This window comes from Rousettus aegyptiacus, unplaced genomic scaffold, assembly GCF_014176215.1.
Source record: "Rousettus aegyptiacus isolate mRouAeg1 unplaced genomic scaffold, mRouAeg1.p scaffold_m13_p_5, whole genome shotgun sequence".
Taxonomy (NCBI): Eukaryota; Metazoa; Chordata; class Mammalia; order Chiroptera; family Pteropodidae; genus Rousettus; species Rousettus aegyptiacus.
In genome coordinates, this window is record NW_023416308.1 from 32,923,455 (window position 1) to 32,944,341 (window position 20,887).

Genomic DNA, 20,887 nt, shown 5'->3' on the forward strand with positions numbered 1-20,887 from the left:
ATATTTAACATTAAACGCCAAAAACCATTTGAGCCATAAAGACAACACTTTAGCCCCCTTTATTCATCTCACACATGGGGAACTTAGCCTTGAATGCAAGTGACTTCTTTACTGATGGGAACACTGTGAGGTAAGACAGTATGGAATGCTTGGAAAGATGGAAATACAAGTCTTTTGTGTTTATTTCCCCCACCATGCTTCAACTTTTTCTATTTTTTTTCCAGCTTATAGACACCTATGGAGGAGGGGGAGGGGTTGAAAATGCAAGGCTTATCCCACTCCTTCCTTGGCTCAGCCAAAGCCCTACAAAGCAAGTTAGTGTAGAGACAGCCAGAGTACAGCTCATCATAGAGCAGCTTATAGGGCCAGGAACTCCCAGCTGGCTGCTGAATAGCATCTCAGATATACCAAAGAGGTAAATTAAATACATTAATCTCAGTGAGAGTCACTATTGAGGCATTCGAGGCTGCACAGAAATTTCTAACAATTGGCCTCATTTGCTTCAATAACAACAACAACAACAACAAAATGGGGGGGGAGAGTTTGGGTGGGCATGGGCGGCTTTTTTTCTGCTCTCCTTCTCTAGATGAATAATCAAAATGAAGCTCCACATTGAGAATGTGTATTTCATTTTCTTCTATACTTGAAAGCAAATACATTTGTCATTTTCTCCTGTAATAAGACAAATCTTTCATCCGTTATTTATTTAAGAACATAAAGATGATGCTGGTGACACAAGACCCTGCAAGCTTCATTTCAGGCTCCTCTCAGCATAAAAAGGCAAATTTATTCTGCTCAAGATAGTTTTGTTCAGGAGACATGGCATTTGTTCTCTTAAACCCATGGAAGGTGCAGCTATATGGATCTATTTATGTTTTTATTTCTATTTTTCAATCATTTTATTTTTATTCATGGCCCTGGAAAAAACCCTTTTCTTAAGTTATACACCAATATTGACTATATGCTTTGTAAGAATTGAAAGTTCAGCATGAACTCAACCTAAAGTGCCTGATTTGGGGTCATTTTTCACGATTTAACAAGGAACACAGAATGACAGGAAAGAATATAAGACTAACGGTGAGAAGAGCTGAGCTTAGGCTTTAGCCGTGGTATGTAATTTTGAGTGAATCAGTTAATAGTAACAACTGCAACTCATCTTTACTTCATTATCCCATTTAAGCCTCAAGTAAATCCAACGGATTGTACTATTGCAAATTTCACTTCATATTTGAGGAAATGGTCTTAGGGAGGTTCAGTAAGTCATCTTTGAGCACACAGCTGGTACGTGAAGGAGCCAAGATTTGGACCCAGGTCAACAATTTAGAAACCCAAGTTCTTAGTAGCTATTTCACACTGCCTCAGGGTCTGAATTACTCTCTTAGGGATTTGGTGTTCCTCTTGCTAATATCTAATAACGGCTCTCTCCCATGAATCTTGGATAGAATCAACTCAGAAAATGCAAGTTCATTGGGAATTTTTAAAATAATATAAAGGCAAAGTATTATTATTATTGTAACAAGATAATGTGTTGGACTTACCAACCTAAATATTGGAAAACATCCCACAGTCAGATAACTTTTTAACTGTTTTCTCATGATATAGGGACAAAATACACTCCTGTGGCTATGGGTGTGCTTGTCCCAAAAATAATTTATGTGACACACTGAGTGTCCCTTAGGGGAGAGACTTAATTTTGAGGAGTTTGGAAGGTGGGGAAGAAAATAAAATAAGGATGAGATGGGGAAATTTCTCTCTCTGAAGCCAGAGGTCACTTTGTTTTGGACCCACAGCATAGACAGGATAGAAAAAATTAAAGTTGGTTAGAATGAGCTTTGTTAGGTCCTAGGAATCCAGGAAAAAAAAGAGAAAGTTGACCTAGTAATGACTTAGGTTACTCTAGGCTATCAGTGGCCTACTTATGTCTCCTTGACCCTCAACATTGCCATACACACCTGTAGGATCTTATGGCAAGTACTTCTGACTCTTTGCCTGAAGGCTTACTCTCAGGCCATTCCAGAGAGTGCCTTACCACAAAGGCCAAGGAGTTAACACTCCTAGGAGAAGCCCCAAGCAATGATGGATAAGACCTGAAGGATAAATTCACTCCTGGGTGGGACAACTGAGGATGCTATAAGTTGTCTCCCAGAGATCTTCTCAGGGATTGAAGCCAATATCCTCCACCATATCCTGCATAAGAACAGGCCCCTCACTTGGTTCCCTCTTGTTTCTTTCTTACATTCCCCCTTATCTTCCAGTGCTTCCTGAATTCACTTCTTACATAATGTATTTGTACTCAAATTCTTATGTCAGGCCTCCTTCTGGAAAAGCCTAAGCAAAGTAAGTGACAGGCTATTCTTATATTTGTAGTGAAGTGGTAAAAAGAAGTGTGACAATTTGCTCCCCAAACCAGAAGTGAGAAAGAGTTTGGAGACAATAAGGTAGTTGTTTAGGGCAGACAGGAAGAAGCAACACTGAACCTTTGCTTTTTGCTGCTGGCAGCTGGCAAGGTACAGCTTCCCACTGAAGAAACCAGCATCCAAGGCCAGGGCTCTGGGGACTATAGGTAATAAGAGTATGTACCCCCTACTGAACAGAGACTTTTGTTCATTTGGCAATGAATGGTTCTTCCAGGAGGAGGCTCAGAAGCAAAACCTGGACCTGGACTTCTTTCTAAACTGGGAATGTGTTCTCAAAACTATTTTTTTTTTTTGCATGGCACCAGTGTGATCTGCAAATATTTATTCCCTGATATTATGCAGCAAGATATAAAATATTATTAATAGTTTTAGTAATGTAGTTGTGTTTATTTTTAATCTCACACTTACTTATTTTAGGGGATATTTCTTCTTTTCAAATGAAAAAGAGAAAGAGAATAAGTTTTGGAGGGGGAGGATCATGGCTATGAAAAGTGACATTTTTCCAAGGCTTCACTTCTTACTTACCCGGATGCTCTGAAGGGGAGCCGCAACACGTGGGTATTAATTTAGTTCATTAACAAATGAGTTATGCAATTAGTTGATATACAATTAACTGGATTCATAATGTATATAGACCTATCTGGGTCAGCCTGCATCTGTATGACTGTAATGTGCCTAAATGAATATGCCATCAAAGGACATGCAGTACAATGGTGAATCATATTTGTCTGAGGTAGAGAATCATGCCTGCCAGCTGCCCAACATGCTGCAGATAAAGCCTTGGTCTGAGTTGGCAGGAGAAACAAAAGCAGCATAATGCAGGACCCCAAGTGGCACATTCTCTGTTGTAACAGCATTGTTCCTCTTGGATGAGCTTGGACAGAGATCAATAAATCCCAAATCCTTTTGAGTAGAAAGGATGAGCAATTGGATTTGAATGTGGATCTATCAATCAATCACTAACCAAGAGTGGTTCTGGCAGCACAAGATGAAAATCTCTTAGTACAACATAACCATTCCTTGGAACTTGCAATTTTGACTGACCCAGATGCAAAGTCAATCAAAATACTCAATCCTCTGATATCTAATTCCAAATGGAGAATGTAAGCCAATAAAACATGCGGTTGTAGTTTGTGGCTGTGACTAATTGATCAATGTCTAGGAATTTGTCTTACAGTCAAGGTTTTTGATGATCAAGTTAAGGTTGATATCAGCAATTCCCTGAGTCTGTGACTAAACTAGTGTGCATATATGCATGCAGGTGTATGCAGTATGAGTATGTTTCATCTACAGAGAAAAAGGAAAAGTAAGGAAATGTCAAAATTAAACTTAGTTAACTTTGTCTTTAAATTCTTCAAAATGTTTGATATTTGCAAGACTTTCTAAATAAGAATTTGTATTTAAATCAGATTCCTACATGATTCACATGTACATTCTGTTTCTGCCTGGGAAGCATGCCTGTAAAGCACTCCACATTCATGGGAATAAGCATTGTAATGAAATAGAACATCAAGGGTCTTCTAGTATGTGGAGGTCCTGTAAGATAAAATAACTCATAATTAGTATAAAGGTATTGAAATCACCATCACCGGACAGAGAATGTACTGGGTGTGGTCTCTGGTCTGTGCATCATCACTGATTTGCTACATAAACTACTTCGCCTCTCAGTGTCTTACTTATACAATGTGAAGGTTGGACCAGATTGTTAGTTCTCAGCCTGTATTACCTTCATCCATGAATATGGTAATGAGGAGAGGCAGAATAGCATGGTAGCTAAGAACATGAGATTGAAATTCAATGGTTCTTGGATCAGAACTAAGGTCGACATAAAAGGGTATGGGGTTGAAAATTTTATTTAATTTTTCTCAGCTTTAGTTTCTTCAACTATAAATTAAACACATTTTAAGTGTTTTCTGTCCTGGATTTTGACAAATATATTCCACATGACCCAAACTCAACCAAGACATAGAGCATTTCCATCAACCCACCATGCACTCTTACCCATGATGCTGCACTGGCATGCCAACCATATGCAATAGTGGGTAAGAGTGAATGATGGGTGGTGAAAGTGCTCTATATCTTAACTGAGGTGATATTCACACAGGAATATATTTCCAAAAGTGTACAACTCTTTTTAGATCAATTATAACTCAATAAAGCTGATTTTAAAACAAACAAACAAACAAACACCTTTAGGGATAACTGAGTTATTTAGCTCCTCTCTCTAAGAGCATGTTTCCCACTGTGATTCCTAGAGCACAAACTCAAATAGCAGAAGAGCAGGCAGAGGCAAATTGAAGTTTTAGCACATATGATGAGTATTTATGGCAAAGCCATTGAGACGAGACTATCCTTATGGTTAACCTTCTGGGGTTAGTAAGTGCTTTCTGAGTCATAATATTCAGCCTAAGGTACAAAGTCTCCTGTGACCCATGAATGAAAGTCAGTCTACTCCTCTTGTGGCAACCCTTTTTGGGTCAGATGCATCAGAAGATTCTAGGAGAGATAGGGAAAGGCAGAACCTCAGCCTTCCTCACAGACCTGACCTCTATCCTATAGCCAGCCACCTCAGAGGGGGAATGAGACAAGAGAGGCTCTCCCATCATAGTCTCCCAGAGCTCAGAGAATTAACTTAAAAATGAAAATGCTCATACATAAAAAAAAATTAATAAATAAAACAGCTACAGATTTAACCCCAAATGTCAAATGTAAAGAAATGAGCAAATTGCTAAAATGAGCTGAAACACAGCCTCAGGACTTCTTACCACAAGCTGTTAGTCTCTGACCTGCGTTTATGATCAGATCCAATTAGCAGGTGCTACCTTAAAATTATAGAGTTAAAAGGGTGCTGTAGAGATCAACTAGTCAAAGGATTTCAAACTATTTTTAGCCACCAAATATTTTCTCCAAAGCAAATTTTATGCAGCAATGTAAACCAATAAAAGAGATAATAGCATAGGTAATCTAATGGAAGCAGAGAGGGGGATTCAAGACCCAACAACCACCATTGCTATGACGATCTCTGAGGAATACAGTTAGATAAGCACTCAGTCTTGTTCAATGCCTTTATTCTATCAATTAGAAAACTGAGGCCCTGAGAAGCCACAGCTCTTCAGTTAAGCAGTGACAGAAGCAAGTCTAGAGAGCTCCTGACAACAACTAGAAATGCGTTTTCCATTATACAGAGCTGCCTCGACTAATAGCCCAGAAACCCATTACTCTGAGCCAAATGATTTGTTCCATTCTGAGCCACTCCATGGAGAATCCTGAGAGCTCCATACAGAAGTCAGCCAGACTAGATTTGCTTAGCAACCAGGGGCCATAATTCACTAAGCGTTCCTTTCCAGTCAGCTCCCTGATTTCGAGAATTTTATATTGCCTAGGTTAAAAGAAAAGGGGCCTAGAATAGGAAAGAAAGAAGAACAAGGAGCTCTTCTTGCTGGAATATGTAACTGACACAAAGTGGTGGTGAGGAAGGGGAGGTACGGGTGGGAGACAGGGGATAACAGAGAATGAAAGAGGCCTGACTGTGTCTGGTGACCCAGAACCACCTGAAGGACTGTCAGCCTCCCACAATCCCTCCCCCCGACATACTTCACATTCAAATAAACCACTAACATCTAGAATTCAGATTTCCTAAAAGTTGTGTGAAAACCACAATTACACTTTCTTCCTTTCCCAGAGACTTTTTTGAAGGGTTACTCCAAGAGTGCGTTCTGGGGTCAGAGTGGGAACTGAGCCAGGAGGTGCTTCAAACTGGTGCCTCCCATGGCAGCTCAGCCTAACTGGGAAATGTGGTGATTCTGCCACTTAAAACTGGTGGCCTCAGATTACCAACACTTTAGAGCTGGTCTAAGGGCTCTGTCTATATATATAGAACATCAAAGCTCCTGCCACTATTCTACCTTCCACCATTCCCAGTTCCTCATTTGACTTTAGGGTAGGTCCCAGGTGCTCTGGAAGGAAGAATAGTTCCTCTTAAATGAGTATCAGTATGTTCCTAATGCACCAATTCCTGGAATAGCCTTTGGTGTGCTCCAGTGTTTGAACCCTGGAAAATACTAAAGAGCTCCCAAGCTGATGCTGTCAGTCTGGGTGCTATGCACTCTGCACCTTAATCTCTAACCAAACCTCTACCAGCCAGCTACTGCCTGAGGTTGGTCTTTCTGTGGTCAGCTTTCCATGGTGCTGAGCTGAGAAGCAAAATGGACCCAAAATGGTCCTCTGAAAAGCTAAACAAACCCCCTTACTGTCAGAGAGGGATTTGGGCCTATGGAGGACCAAACCCTCAACTTTTAAAATTTTGCTATTCTGGTGGTTATCCTGGACCAATAGCTAATGAAAGTCGAAGACATTCCCAAAATATATTTCAAGATAACCTAGTCATGTTCTGAGGAGTATGGCTGAATTTACCCAAGTGTAGAATTTGATGGATCTCTTTACACCTTAAGTTCTTCATGGCTAATTAATTGGCTGATGGCAGAGATAGTGAAAACAGAAAATGCCCAGGTCTCCAGACGTGTGTTGTCCACTACAATGGCAGTAGCCACGTGTGGCTAGTGGCTACTATTCTGGGCAGCTCAGATGAAAGTATATCTCTATCACAGCAGAATTCCATTTGGTAGCACTGCACTAGACCTTTTGTTTACTCACTGATTTGTCTGCCATCAATAATACATAGCGAGTGCGCTAGGTATTCTGTCATGTCTTGGAATTAAAACGTCTAGTGGGGGAGGTTAAGGAAGGCTTCATAGAGGTGAAAACTTACCTCTCTTTCAAAGGTTGAGCAGTGGTTTTTGGTGGAATGGGGTTGGAGAAATAGGTGGTGCCTTCAGAAGAAAGAACTGACATCTGCATAATGACCACTCTCCCTCCTTTTGTTTCTCTGAACTCTGCTCTTGTTCAATTCTCAACACTTCTGCTGCATTCCTTTACTCAGTACCAACACTACTCTCCAAATTTCCATTGTAGAATAGTGTAAGACCTCTTCACAGGATTATTTTAAGTAACAAATAAATGACAGCACAGGGAGGTATATAGCACAATGTATGACACATATTAAAAGCTTAATAAATATTAGCTCATTTTTCTTATTTATTTATCATGTCCAAGGTTGAAGGGCCACTTTCTCCTGGGTTTTCTCTGTCCAGGCCCTGGCTATGTCTTGTGTTCCCCTCATGTTCCGCCTGTGTGCTTGGACAGAATGCTACGTTAATTGTAGCTATTTTCAGCCCACAGTGAAGCCTTCTTTTCTTTTTCTTGCTTTGTTTTGCAGCAGGTGGTTCTCATTATTGTGCAGTGAGGTGGTGGCAGTGGATGCACTTGCATGTGCATGTGATTCTCTAGCCACGTGTCTCATGCCCGAGGGATGTGGGAAAACTCTACTGTGCAGCTTGGGATCTTTCCTTGCTCATCTTCCCCTGAAATGCAACCTAGTGAAAGGGAGAGGCCAAGGGCGTTGGAAGCAAGGCCAGGATTCTTGAGTCTCAGCTCTGTTACTTCTCAGCAACCTAACCTTGGAAAGTTCCTTATTCTCTGTGCACCTCAGTTTTCTCATCTATTAAATGGATCTGATTCTATTCAACTTATAGGGCCACCGTAAGGAGTGCTATGATGGCATACAGGTAGGCATTTATTACAGACTGAAACATTTATTCAGTGTTGGTTCTATTTCCCTTCTGCTGTTAAGAATTCAAAAATTCTAGTGTAGAGCAGCAGCTCTCAAGAGATAATTTTGTTTATTCAATAGTCATGTACTCCTCACATACTACATGTGGACACTTTCGGTGAGTGGTTCTTTGGTTCTGGCACAAATCTATGAGAGAGAAATTACCATCCCAATATGAAGGTAAAAGATTGAGAATCAGCAGGCATTCTTCTAAAGTCACAGAGCCAATGGTGACAGAGCTGGGAGTCCATTTTCAGCCTATCTGTAAAATCATTCCTTCAGGCCCTTCTGTGCCCAATCTACTGCTGCTTCATGAGGTAGAAAAAGAGCCAGGGGATAGATGAGTTTCTCTCCTGTAGGTATGTATGTGCATTCTACACTAACATTATGAGGGAGCAGGCATGTGTGTCCATTCCATACTACTGTCACAGTGGAGTAGAAAAGGACCCTTGGGGTCAGAGACAAGCACTCATGGAAAACACCTGGGCAGGACCACTGCAAACTTTTTGTCCATGAACCCTTTACAGGGCCAAATGCTTGGGCCTTTTTGCAAGATGGAACTAAGACTCAGGGAGCAGCCTGGGTTCTGAGCACTGGACAAATTGACTTCACACAAACAAAATGATCTGATATGAATAGTGATTAGGAAGTAGAGCCTCATGTCACCATTTCCTCTTGGCTGCCCTAGTTAGACACCCAATTGTTTCCCAGGGTCTCAATCCCACTTCGTCATGCAGATTAAACTACTGATTCACTTGTCCCTCCTGAATCAGCAGAACTAGAAGAAATGCTCCCCACAGAGATTCTTGCCCCCAGCTCTGGTCCTGGAGAGTGGCGATGCCATACTCTATATTTAAAGCACAGGTCCCAAAAGCCCCACTCTCAGGTTTTATACATAGTGCTTTTGTCTGATTTCCACTCACTCGGTGCACATCCTATACAGCATACCACCCAGACACAGTGCAATGGTCTATGTTCCAATTTGTGAGGTGCTGAGACCAAAACCTAACTTATCTTTGGATAAAGATATAGAGATAATCTTTATGAATTAAGAGTTTAGGGCAGGTGGCAGTTTAGCAGTGAGGTGAGATACAAGCACAAATCAATATGGTCTGTTTGCGTTTATCGTGCTCGGGCATCCTATGTGACGTAAATAGTGTGGACCTATTACATTTTTAATACTGACAGTTATCTGTTCCTTTAATAACTCTAAGAAATAATGAAATAGAGATTATTATCTTTATTTTCCAGATAAGAAAACAGATGGAGGGCAGTCTTCATTCAGCTAGTTTACTGTGAGGCCAGGACTAAAGTACAGTGACCAGTCCCCATTTATTTCTTCATTTAACAACTATCTACTGGGTTCCTGGGTACCAAATAGGCTATAACAGTGAGAGAAAAACACACACACATGAATCCATTTCTTACAATAGAGCTGGACAAGGCAGACAATGCACATAATTAAAAAGTAAATGGTATATTATGTGAGAAAGGGAAAGGGTCCGCAATGGGTTGGGGAAAGGGTGCTCACTGCAGCTTAGCGAATGTAAGCAAAGACTGAGGAAACAGGAGGTGAGGAATGCCCTGATGCAACTCGGAATTTTTCCAGTTCACATTTCCAACCTGAACCACAAGTTGTGCCCAGGAACACTGTCTGCAAAGATGAATGGGCAACTCGTCAGAAGCTGAGACTTTCTTGGCTTGCCCCCACCAGCAGTTGGTGTCACCTTGCCGGAGGGTTGCTTCTGAAGAATAGAGGCCAGAGCTGAGCATAGGCGCTGTCCCTTCTTGTCAGGGATCTCATTCCAGGACACTGAAACCAAAAGGATGTGTGTGTCACCACAAGAAAATCTTAATGAGAACTAGAAATGGAAACAGTGGGGGTGAGGTTTTAATTAGCAGAGAGGAAAATGAGAGTAGAGGGGCTGCCCATTTTCGTCTTGAGCACAGTAATCAAAGCCGGGTCACCACCAGCCCAGTGTGTTCTTGCTCCCCACTTCTGAATAACTCCTTCAGCAAAGGCACCTTGCAGTGCCGTCTCCCTCCTGTCACACTCACTCCCACCTCCTGGGTATCTGGTCCTTTTCTGTCTCTTGACACCAAGATGCTCAAATTTCATAACCTCTTCTCAGTGCCTTTGGGCTCCATCAGTCCAAACTGTATTTCACTCTTTTTTTTTGTCTTTTTTTTGTCTCCAGTTCCCTCTCCACATGCCCAATCCCTCTTTCCTACTCTCCTTTCCTATGTGAAGCCAGGCTTGTAGCCTGTCGCCCATTTATCAATGCATTCAAACTATAACTCAGGTATTGATCTGTGTTTGTTGTTTTTTTTTTTTCCTGTAAACTCAGGCTGTAAAGGTTTCATTAGCCAGCCTCACAGTCATTACATCAAGTAATAAGAAACATCCATCTTCCTCGGGCTTCACTTCTGCACCCAATGGGGATCGGTTTGGGGAGCGTTAATCAAGCTATGAAAATCATTGGCAGCTCATTCCCTTATGATGAAAAAGGTGGTTTGCAGCCTCACTGGGGAGCGGAGGCCTGACACCTTAGATACCTACAGCAATTATGGGCTGTGTGGTTTCCTGCTTAGGGAGACTAGTCTTTGCCTAATGCCTGTATGCAAATCACATTCTTTGCTTTAATGTGATTCTCTGAGTCAAGTCGTGTGCGATGAGAACAAGGCATGGACATAGCTGAGCTTCCCTGCCAATGTCTGTGAGCAGAAGTGAGGATTGTCAGTTATCGTCATGGATATCTCCCAAAGCCAGACCTGGACAGGGATGGTTTGAGAAGCTACCAAAATGGTGTCATATGTGCGGTGGGAGTTCAAACATCACTAACTTGTCCACCTACTCGGGTCCTTCCACCCAGCCTTCCAGGTGGAGCTCGATTCTTCAAAGGTCATTCCAGCTGCTTTGTGGTTAGTGGAAGCAGCAACCAACAGTGCAGAGACAACAGAAACAGGAACGCCAGTTAGGATATTTCAGTATCTTAGGTCAGTGGTGGAGATGGCCAGGGCCAGAGTAGCAGGAGCAGTGATGCTGGGAAAGGCTAGAAGATATACTGGATAACTTAGTGACATATGTCTAGTTCCACTGTAGCTGTCTGAGGTAAGTATTATCAACTCATTTCCAGTTGAGGAAACTGAGGTGCAAAGAGTTTGAGAAACTGATCTCCGCTCACAAATCTTCCAAACTGGCCTTCCCTCCAGATTACAACTTGGGCAGTGTTTTCTCTACAGCCATGATACAAGCATTTATTTGGTAGGAAAAGTTGGACAGAGCTGCTGAAAGAAATAGAGGTGAATGTCTATTGTGAACAGAGCCAAGAACAATCTAAATTTCCTTATTAACTATCCATAGCTAACACATTGATCTGCTCCCTGCAGATATGTTTCCCGTATTCTTCCCTTTTTGACTTATGCTTTATCGTTTATTACTCATGTCTTTGAAATACCTCAAACAGCAGAAAAGAGAACTTCTTACCCCCAGGCAGTCAGAGGGGGGCCTGAAGCAGCACACAATAAACATGAAAGTATTTGGAAGTCACCTGTTTTACGTTAAAATTTTATATAAATGTTGCACCCTGCTTCATAATGTATCCATGTTTATTTTAATGTTTAAAACTGTGTTTTAAATTGTAGTCAAGCATTACTACTTGAAGGCACAGAAATTTTAAAAAAAACTTTATTTTCCCGAGTCATCTATCATAATATTATGGGTACTTTACATTGTCACCTACTATGTTTCAGGCATGGTTCTGAGTATTTTACTTGAATGACCTCATTGTGAGGTTTTATTATTGTCACTTACAGATGAGGCTCTGGGTGCTCAAAGGAAGAAATGCCCAATGAAACACAGTATGTGGCAGAGTCAGGATTCGAGCCTAAATATGTCTATCTCAACATCTATATATGAAGCTCGTGCTGTACACCTTCAGCAGTTTTGGAGCCCATCTTGGAAAGCAGACCTAGACGGTGTCTGAAAGTTCACGTGGAAAAATATCATTATTCATGGTCTGGGTGGTCTGCCACAAAGCAAATTTGGTCTTCAGTTTTGGGGACTTTGAGGGAGAAGGATGACAGAGGGGAGCCTAAGAAGAAGAAGCTAATATAATTCTGGGAATGGCCCCTAAGAATGGTAGCTGGCAGGTCAGCAGCCTTGTCTAAAGATCTCATTAAGGCTCAGGTTGGTGTGTAGGTAGTGGATGGCTGGGCCCAGGCTTTCTAGGAAGAGATGTCCATCTACTAGCAGTTGGAACCATCTTGGTACTAAGGAACTGAGGTTCGTTTTCAGCCTTTGCTGGAGAAGATTGATGAGAAACAGCAGGTGCAAAACTCAGCTAAATAGATGATGGTTCAGAAAAGAACATTAGCTTCAAGGGGGAAACCAAGAAATCCAACCTTCCAAATTTAACTGCATGCTGAAGTTGTTGAGATGAGGAAGAGGCTGCAACTTGGTGGGCATCTGAGAGGTGCTGGTCTATCTCCAGTCCATCACCACAAGGTCTCTGCAGACCCCACCAGCCAACATGTCTGAGCTTGCTGTCTCATTGCCTTCTCTGGTCAGTTATGGTTTAGGAGGTGGGGAGGGCAGAATGCAGTAAGGTTAGGAAATGTGGTGGCTACAGTTGAGAGATGCTTAGAAAGACAACTAATATTACCCACAAATTTTCTCCTGTTTATAGCAGAGAAGGGATCTAACAGAGCCTTCTCTTTAACTTTTCAAGGATTAAAATCCAATTCCCCGTATCCAGCCCTTCTGCGATTCTAACTTACATTATATTATGTTACTGTGGTAGTTCAATCCTTGTTTGTATTTCTGACAAAGTGAAATGGCCTGGGACTAGTCTCCACATAACAGCCTTTCAATGTTAAATACTTATTTTTTTTACGATAGAAAGAATCATGCCTAAAACCTATAAGGTAATTTAGCTATCCTCTACTTCTTCTCCCAAAGTTCAAAACTGCATTCATGAGGTAAAACTGGAGCTAGACACAAGATAGAGGGGAGCATATTTGAGTGGTCTCTCTTTTTCTGAAAGATCTCTTGGCATTTTGCCACCTCTTATTCCCTGTTCTTCTCCAGGCTAGGGGAAAATCCAGTCTGGGTCATTTTCACTCAATGTAAAAAGAGGCCAATTTCAGGCAAAGAGAGGAATGAATTCATTTGCAACCTCAGAGCTAGAAGTACAGTTTCATTACAAATCCAAAACCAGTTAAGAGATAGGAAGCAAAGACTAAGGGTAAATTGTCAATCTGGAGCATTGGGGAACTTATGAAAGGGACATTTGCAATATGTTAAAAGGCATTCATTTCGTTGGGAAACAGGGGTACCTGGTTTGAGAAGGGATGGAGAAAGAGTGGGAGGGAAGAGAAATTTCTACTAAATCACATAGTAACTTCTTATTAATTAACACTATTGAGTTCATCTCCCATGCCAGACACTGTACTAAGATTTTGCTTACGTTTCATGTGACTTGACATTGCAAAAGCATGATGAGGTAAGAATTTTTTTTCTGTTTTATAAATTGAAGAAAGTGAAATTCAAAAGATGAGTGAATTGCCCAAAATTACACAACTAAAATGTGCTAGAATTAGGACTTCAAATCAGGTATGTGTAACTACAAATCCCTTAGTCTTAAACATTACATTTTATTGTTTCTTTATAGTACCTGTAATAACTTAGCTATTGTTGTCTTGAGTTGATAGTTAAACCTTACATTATTTCAAATTTTGCATATGAACAGCTTAGGTTTCTTACCTGGTTATGACTTCCATTAGGAAGAGACAGTTTTATGCTTCTCTAATATCCCCCAAATGAAAAAATGCCCTCAACACAATAATTTGCTTTTTCATAGTACTGTGTATTCTTCAAAAACATTTCTGCATGTATCTATTTCCTCGCTCTATCCTTATGAGAGGAATAAATTATTACTGTATCTAATTTACAGGTAAAGCAGGGGCACAAGGATTTTTACAAAGTCCCTCAATTAGTAAATGGAAGGAAAGGACATGACTTTCTTGTTTATTTTACTTCTAGTCTAATGTCCTTTTGTATCAGGCACTATTAACTTCTTCCTTTTCCCAGCTAGCAGGCAGAACCTCACCCCACATTTGCTTAAGAATCAGAAGGGATCTTTTGATTTTAGGAAACACAAGGTCAGCCACTAATCCAGGTGTGGGCAATAATCTCATTTTAGTGATGAGATGTAAGTGAGGAGGGTCTTCCTCTATCATAAGAGACATACCTTGTGCAGCTCTGTGTTTTCTAACTGGAATGCAGGACTTAATTCTTGGTAATGGTGCAGCCATCTTATGACCATGAAGAAATAAGTTAAATTGCAGACGTGCTGGCTTGAACTCTAACATCACTGAGCTGATAAACCAACATGAGCCACTACCTACTATCACATCTTTGTTTTAATAAAACATAAGATAAACTTCTGTTACTTATACGAAAAGAGTTCCTACTGATTCCACTTTTCTACTGTATCAGCGAAATGGTACTCATAGATATGGATTTGGAAGAAGATGATCTATAAATATACTTTGTACAGCACGGCCAGTAAACAAATCTACTATATGAATTAACATTTCATCATTGTTACTATTGTATTTTAAATACTTATTGATATAATTTTGTACTTACATTTGAATTCCTAGAACCTAACTCTCCACAATGAAGAGTGAATCTTCTTTACTGAGAATAAAGGCTCTTCTGAATCAATTGATACTAACCAGGTGCTAAGCATGTAATAGGAATTGTTAGCGTAGGCAAGTCTTTCTCTGCTTTAGTTTTCTTTTCTGTCTAATAACATAACAATGTCCATTCTCTGGGCTCAGAGGTTAGTGTGAAGATGAAATAAAGACAGGAGAGAAAATTAATAGAACAATGGGGAGCAGAACTCAACACTTAAGATGATTATTATTTCATGCATTGTATTTGGTATTTTAACTGTTAAATCTCATTAACTGACAATCTTACAATGTAAGTATTTTCCTCTCTGAACACTGATGGACATGTTGGGGTATACCAGGGTAATACTGAGATATCTCAACTAATTCTGCACCCACTAAAGATTTGAGGTGGGTTGTTTGGACCTGGCACCCTTCCTTGTCACCCACAAGAGCTTCAAAATAGAAAGATTTTGATGGCCAGGGTACCAGTTTATAGGAAGCAAAATCAATAGAATTGATATCTTGGATGGACCAAATGGGAATCTTCTAATCTTTAGGGTGATAGTATGTTGAATTATAGGCATAAAAGGAATTTGAAGGAAAATGAGCTTCACCCCTAGCTCTGTACAGTTGACTGTCCCATAGAAACCAGAATCTGGCTCTCTCCAGTCTAAGGACAACAATGTTTGGCCAGAGTAAGCTGTAACATTTGCCAGGCACAAGCAGAGAAAGGATTGTTCAAAGTGCAGAGAGAAAACAAATTCAGATAAAACAGTATGAGGAGCAACCTTCCAGAGGAATGGCAGTAAGAAACGAGCTCATTTAGAATTCCCATATCTAACTTCCCACACTCATCTACTTCCCAGATTCAATATGTCTTTGAATCAATGCCTGAACCATTGATAAAAGAGTGCTTAAATGTTCCCCAGGGAGCATTACAGAGATAATTCATAGATGAATAAGATATGGTCCCTGCCTTCAAGATCTCAGTGCCAGTATAGAAGTTCGAAACTGTAAATCCATAAACACCAAATGTGACAAACATGCCACTAATTTTATGATTGGTAGCTGTAATTTATGAACTTTGTCTACTCCTTAACTTTACTCAATAAAGTCCTTCTAAAAGACAAAGATAAAGTTTGTTTTAAATAAGAAATGGAAACATGAAGTTGTTCGAATGAGGCATACGACTACTGAAATTTAGGTAATGTATATAAAGCATTCGATACATTGCTTATGATATAAGAAGGAGAAAAATGGGATTAAAAAGTTGAAGTTCCAGAACTAGTTTGCCTGAGTTCAATCCTGCCTTCTCCATTTACTAGTTGTATGACCATTGTCAAATCATTGGGCCTCCGTGTATGGTGATTTTATAACACATAAAATAGAATAATAATTGAAATTACTTAATGAGTTGTAAAGAGGATCAAGAGAGTTAACGTGTGATGTTCTTAAAATGTGCCTTACGCATGGTAAGAACTCAGTAAATTTTAGCCATTAATAGGAGTTGCTCCTTATATGGCAAGTAGTTATAGCAGTTATAGTAACAGTAAGTTGGAGTTAGGAACGCAGAAATGGATTCAACTGGAAGGTGACTGATTATCTGTTCGGAAGACCCAGAAAGTGGGAAGTAACACGGACTGTGGGAACACTATGTTGTGGATGGAAATTGATGTAATTTGATGAAGACTTGAAAAACTCTTAAAATTCTCAATTCCTCTTAATGCATTGTCCAAGGCAAGTACCTGTGCTCCCAAAAAAACTCCAGAAAAAAATAAAAGGTGGGGGAGGGGGAGGAAAATAAATGGAAAACCTTTGTGAAGGATGTAATTTACTGAATCTCTCCAATTTCAACATTAAGTTAAGGTGAATTTGGGATAGGGCAAGTACTCTGATATAATCTGAAGTGACTTTTTTGTTTGATATAAAGCCATAGAAAATGCACAGGGACAGTTTAAAGAAGAAGCAAGGTGAGTGAGCTGCATTAAAATGGGAATAAAAAATAACCCAGAAAATGCTATTTATTGTAAAAATTGCTGGCATGCTTAGAGCTGCTTTGATCATCTTTGCCTCAAAGAAAGCAGAGCCAACAAAGTGAAGTTTCAGAAAAGGACAGCAAAATGATCAGAAGCATAATGGGTGAAAGGAGGTCTTTATCTCTAGAAGGAAAGAAACAATTGGAAAAAAATTCTTTGGCTTAATAGAGATCTATTGGATAATGAATGGTGAGTAGCGGCCATTCAGGTGCTGCCCTCTTCCCCTGCCCCAAATCACAAGAATGAGAAGGAATTTGAAAGGACTGAAAATAGATAAATGGCCATCATATGTTTAAAGCCTCAACTGGGAAAACTGGCAGCCTCGGGGCATTTTTGAAGCAAACAATAGAATGACTTTCTAAGAAGATCAAAAGTTCTGCTCTTGCCCAATAGCAACTCATCATCCAGGGGTGTTTGCTGAAAAACAGAGGGGCAATAGCCCACATTAGACCCTCTGCAACAGAGAAAGTCCTCCCTGTGGCTGTCCACAGGGAAGTCTGTTGAAATGGAGGCACAGGAGAAAAAAGAAGAAATGAATTTATTTCCCCTTTAGAACTCTGATAATGCAATGGGGTAGAATTGAGGAGACATTTTCAAATTTCAGGAAATATGAGGCAAATTTTTCTACCCTCTATGTCCCCACCCCACTTAGTCAAGGAAGAAAGAATTCCATCTTGTCCATAGCCACTCAAAGTTGATCCAGAACCAGCTACATCACCTCTCCAGAAAACTTGTTAAAAATGAAGAATTTTAGCCCTATCTCAGACCCCAGAATCAGAATCTGCCCTGTAACAAAATTCACTGGTGATTTGCAGGTGTATCAAAGTGTGAGAGTTCACTAGGAAATTCAGAGAAGAGACTAGATGTGCCTCAACTTCAGCTATGCCACTCACTCACTATGGGAACAGCCAGTTCTTATCTTCATAAGCTTCTATGTCTTCATACAAAAACTCGAAACTGAACTTCTATGAGTATTAAGTTAGATAGCGCATTTAAAGCATTTGGAAATACATCTGACATGTAACAATAAAAATTCAAAAACTTTGTATAGTGAATATGTAGACTGTTATTGATATATATAATCATCCAACCACAAAGAAATAGGAAGAGAGATTCAAGAACATGCTATAATGTTAAAAGAATAGAAAACTGTACAAGCAATAAGAAAAAGACCTTTAAAGACACTAATTCAACACCCCAACTATGAGTGAGATATGTGGGAGACAGAACAGAAAACTTGCTGCATTGATCCAGAGTGTGTAAATGGCTTTATATAAAGCCTAGCTGTGAACAGGCTCAAAGGACAAGTAAATAGGTTACAAGTTAATTAAGAAAAACAATACACGGCTTTTGTGTGTCTATCTGTGCATTTTTTCTTGCTTATTAATCAACATTTTTGTATTGTTTGATTTGTTCCTGAAGTTATTAATTAGAATAAGTTGCTTTATATTATTCTAGAAAAGTCTTATTTTATTTTTTAAAAATTACTGCATAGTAATCACCTAGAATTTTTCACCAAAGCAAGATTCAGTCTGAGACTTAAGTTATTCCTGTAATAGTTACACCATCCCAATATTATCAGAAAGGAATAACTCAGTAATGGTGATAGTAAAATTGAGAAAAACATAGATTTTCATCAGTTTCAGATGCCCAAAATACTAAAAAAAAAAAAGGATGTATCACAATAATAGGAATGACATAAGTCATTCCTAGAGTTCACATTAAGTAAAATTCTGGGAAAAATGCAACTCGAGTTTGGAGGTAGAGCAATCATGTAGAGTAGAGCCAGTCTCTAGTTGTACCTGTGCCCACTGCCTGAACTGGGCAGCTGAGTATTTCATCTATGATGGAGTTATCGCAGTCTCTTAACTCGTGAGCTCATCATTTAAACACACTTTGACGGTCCTTCCATCCTTATTCTTCATCTAATTAATAGATGGGTAATAAACAGCTGCCTTTTATTCACAGACAGGTATATACCCTTGTCAAAGATCTTGGCCAAATCATCTGGATTGTCTCTAATAACAATGTTATTGACCCTCTGCATTAGCTTCAGCTTATAAAACATCTTTGTTTGATATTTGGTCAATATTTTTATGAGAGCTAGAAACATTTATTATAGACTCTAGGATACTAAAAGGGTCCTGAAACACAATGTTATCATTCATGCTGGAGGCTCAGCTGAAACCACAGATACATTGTACCCTGCTTTGTCATGATCCAGAAAGAGAGAACTGTGGTCCTGAGCTATCACTGAGACTTTCTAGAATATTTCCCCCAAGGAATATATTCAGACCTACGATAGGAAATCATGGATTTCTAAATGTGTGTGGTTCAATAACTTTCTAAGCAGAATGGCTACATCGTTGAATTTTGCAGCTAACTTGCATACTCTGGTACTAAATTATGTATTTTATCAATATGCAGATATGCAGAAGGACAAATGCAAGAATAATTTAACTGGTCATGACTGTGGATTAACCAATGAAAACCTTAAAAATAGTCAAGAACTTATATTGAAAGTATTATAGAATAAATAAATGTTATTTATTGCATAAAAAGATGTGAAGTGTTCCCTATTACCATGCTTAGTAATCCTGGAATTAGGAGGGATCTAGGAAGGTAAGTAGACAAGATAGCCCCTTGAGAGTTTACTCCCAGAAAAATGAACAAATACCTTCTATGTGTTCATTCAAATTTTCTTTGAACTAAGGAGAAGACTTAAAACATACTTGGACTTTTCAGAAGGCAGAAATTTTGAGTTCTAGTAGTTCACATTTGGTCCAAATCCATTTTCCTATATCACAAATGCCACTCTAAAAAGCTGTCAAAGCTATAAAATTTTATGGAATTTGTGTATTCTGTAACCTGTGGGCTAGAATGTAATTTTGATATCCTTCCCTCCTTCAGCCTAGAACTCTCAACACATAGCTCATATTTTTCAACTGTCTACCATAAGTTTACATTTGGATTGTCTTATATCATCCAATGTTTCATAACTTTAAAATATAACTCATAATCAGCCCCACCTCCTTCCTCTATGGGTCCATATTACAAATACCTCAAGCCTGCTCCCAGTGACTGACTCTGTTATCAGCAGTACCACACATGCAATCTAAAAATGTTTGCAGTTTTTGATCCATCGTACCTTTTTATTGAATCTAATTTATTATACTGGGAAATATTTCTTTTTCTGAATTGTCCATTACAGTTATTATTACCCTCTATTACCAACATTTCTTTACTTATTCACTTATTTAACATTTTTCTGGCATCGATTATGCTACAGGTCTCAGTCAACAACTTTGAAAGACTAGACCCTGGGAGTGGGAAAGACCCAGAAAGTAGCTTTGTAAACTGAAGTCTTGACTTTTGTTAATTTACTCTCTGATGAGATTGATTTGATCTGTTTCTATTCTTGTTGGCTTCCGGAGAGTAAAATGAACTACAGAAAGATCATCCAGAGCCTCCCAAATTATTTAAATACAAATTCTAGTATTAAAAAAGAAAACTGTGAGACATATTAAAAGACAAAACCAAAAGGAAAACAGGCACAGATAATCAGATTTGGGTTCTCACAACTGAATTTTAAATAGCTGTAATTAATATGTTCAAGGAAATAAAAGACAAAATGAATTTTAGCAGAGAATGCAACATATGTAAACATATCAAAAAAATTCTTGGACTAGAAAAGAAACCAAAAATTTAAATGCAAACAATAAATTTTAAAGCACATCCACTCTAACTAGCTTTATGAGGCCAATGTAACTTTTTACCAAAATGTGACAAAAACATTACCAAAAAAGGAAAAACTACATTATTTTGATTTAGGCAAATTTCTTTAAAAGGAGACAAACAATACTGACCTAAAAAAAAATACTGATAATATGAACTATATTGAAATTAAAATTTTCTGTTTTTAAGTGAAACCTCAAGCCATGGAGTGAAAAGTAATAATCGAAGAACTCATTCATAAAATATAAATACAATCCTTTACATCAATAAGAAAAGGGCAAAACCTCAAAAAATGGGCAAGAGATTTGAACAGGCATTTTATAAAATGTGATATCTAGATGGCTAAAAAT